Here is a 2,856-nt window from a genome sequence, read left to right on the forward strand (position 1 = left end):
GTGTCAAACATGAAGCTATTTGTCTATACTTCCCTCAATACTCCCAAGTGCCAGAAACCAGATTACAGTGAAACTGAGAAACATTAAACAAATTCAACAAAATTGCAATAGAACATAGATAATGTTGATATATGGTTTGCTATGTTACTAGGCAAAGCAAGGATCCAGACATTCAATTCAGTAGCCCTCTTTCTGTTTGAGTTTTGACTTTACTGGAATTTATAAATTCATTTCCAGCTCCCAATTCTAATATGACTGATAAAAATCCATTTTACACTAAACTGCTATTGATCATCCTTTAATCTTCAAAGAGGGCTATTTTAGATTACCCTTTATGATCCGATCTTTGAATCATCAGTGAGAAAACATAGTAGGGTGTTGTGTAGCTGCCTCCATATTACAAGTAAAAAAAAGTGCCTTGGTCAAGCAGAAAGTGAGAAGATCTGGTATTGAGCACTATTTCTAAGCCTTACAATGTTTGTGACCCCGAGCAAGTCATATTGATTCAATTCAATTCACTTTGACATCTAAATAGAGATAAGGATATTCTTGGTACCTATATATAAATATCTTGACAGGTTTAGAACACTATAGATATGTAGATCATGAGCATTTTTATTATACTGTAACCATGTAGAAATGTCAACTAATAGAATTTTTTTGGTTGCCATAACTTCCAAAGTTTACCACATTGACATAACAGTTCAAATATCTACTGCTATTTGTTGAATATTTTAAAGATTTCAAAATATTTTCAGTGTCATAGTCAGAGGAGATAGTGGGAACAGCTTTTTCTTCTTCAGTTTTAAGAATTTGTTATTATCAAATGGTCATTGAGACCAGCACAGTGCCAGGAACATATCAAACATTTAATAAATGTTTTTGACTGATTGCTTTCTGTTATTTTCCCATGTGAGAATGTAAGATTTATAAGAACAGAGGTAGTCTGTCTTTTTATCTTGAGTTTATATTCCTAGAACTAACACTGTTATCTCTAAATTGTTGGTAATTGGAATTTTATAAATTGTTGATTCATACTCTTTTCCATATGTACTAAAATTGGAAAAGTATAGAGAAAGTAGCATGACTCCTGCTCAAGAATGATACATAATTTGGTAAAGTGTTCTTTATTTCTTCTTCTCCTTCTCCTTCTCCTTCTCCTTCTTCTCCTTCTTCTCCTTTTTCTCCTCCTTCTCCTTCTTCTTCTTCCTCTTCCTCTTCCTCTTCCTCATCTCATCGTCTTCCAGATGCAGGGATTTTCAAAGAGCACTTGGAATTAAAAGAACACGCAGGGATATCTACTTAAAACCACATCTGAAATGAATCATGGGGACATTGTCATTGACAAATTATCAATCCATTTTCTTCTTTGATGGATTTTTTAAAGAGGAGGAGCTAATTATCTATCAAGGGGGACTAGTACAGAGATGGACAACTCCCACTACAAGGAAGTTGTTCCTGTATCCTGGTGCCATAGAAAGAAACCTAAATATGGTGTAAGGAGAGATGTGAATTAAAAGCCTCTCTTTGTGATTTGCTAATTAACACTTAATAAGAGATAGCGGTGATCATAACCTTTCTGAACCTCAGTTATCTTATCTGTATGACAGGATAGCTATCTCATGATGTTCTTGTGATGAATCAATGGAATGTTTATTATGTATCTTATAAAACTCTAAGTAAAATGTAAATGTCAGCTAATCTTCAGCCTGGGACTTTCCTTTATTGATTCTTGTTCTATTATCAGGGACCAAACAGAACTCATTGAATCCCTCCTCCACACGATAGTCCTTCAAAAACATTAATAAAGATCATGTTTCTCTTTCTCCTTTTCCTGTCCAAGTGAATCATCTCCAGTTCTTTGTTCTGTCCCAGCATCCTGTTTGCTCCCTTCTCAGTACTCTCAAGCTTATCAATGCTAAACTCCAAATGTAGTCCCAAGAATTGAATATGATTCCCCAACTGCTTCATCAAGACAGAGTACAGTAGAATTGGTGTGTTTTCAATGCTGGGCATTGGATATCTCTGAGTACTGTCAATTTTTGCATCAACTTCCTTGGCTGACTCTGTTTTTCTCATTTAGTTTGTAGTCCTTTGAAAGTTTCAGAGCTTTTGTTTCAGCAAGCTTACCTACCTCTATGATGCTTACATAGATGGTTCAGAAAAAAAACAATTTCCTAGCTCTAAGATCCCTACTATTGCTATCACTATGATCATACCACTTTTCATTCTACAACTGAGATGTCTAAAAAATAAAAATTAACAAACAGAAAACCTTGGACTCTGGACTCTAGACTCCAGGATTAACTTTGTTCTCTACTAAGATCTCCCTCGTTCAACATTAGGTTTTGGTCTTTGGGAAATCACATTGCATTTACTTTCTACAATTCCCTAGTTCAATGCAATCCTACCCAATCTATTCTAATATATAGTTAACAAACATCAATTGCCTTATCAACTCTCTATCTCACTTTCCACATTATCTTTTCAAAATCTTTTTATCCACTCTCAGACCTCCTATGGCTGCCTCTGCACCCATCCTTTCAATTTTTAAAGGAAAAAAAAATAAGAGCCCCTTTGTGTGTGAATTCCCTCCCCTCCCCTCTCTTTAATCTTCTTTCATTTAGATGCTTTCTGCCATAATTTCTTCCTTCAAACCTTCCTTGAAAAGTCCTCAATCTGTTCAAAGAATCCCATTCCACCCATTCTATCCAATCCCCTCCAATAGATTGCACTCTCATCTATTTTCAATCTTTCCATCTCTACTGTTTCATTCCCTCCTGCCTACAGACATACATGGATCTCTCTCAGCTCTCTTTACTTGATCCTTTCTTTCACTATCATTAATTACCTCTT

At 35.3% G+C, this 2,856-nt stretch overlaps 1 non-coding gene across 1 annotated transcript; it reads left to right on the plus strand.

Moving 5' to 3' along the window:
• The first annotated feature begins 1,026 nt into the window (after positions 1 to 1,026).
• Positions 1,027 to 1,135, plus strand: LOC127552611 (U6 spliceosomal RNA). The gene has a single exon (XR_007951474.1). It is a non-coding gene; the product is annotated as a U6 spliceosomal RNA (small nuclear RNA).
• The last annotated feature ends 1,721 nt before the right edge of the window (positions 1,136 to 2,856 follow it).

The sequence above is a fragment of the Antechinus flavipes genome, chromosome 2 (genome assembly GCF_016432865.1).
Source record: "Antechinus flavipes isolate AdamAnt ecotype Samford, QLD, Australia chromosome 2, AdamAnt_v2, whole genome shotgun sequence".
Lineage (NCBI taxonomy): Eukaryota > Metazoa > Chordata > Mammalia > Dasyuromorphia > Dasyuridae > Antechinus > Antechinus flavipes.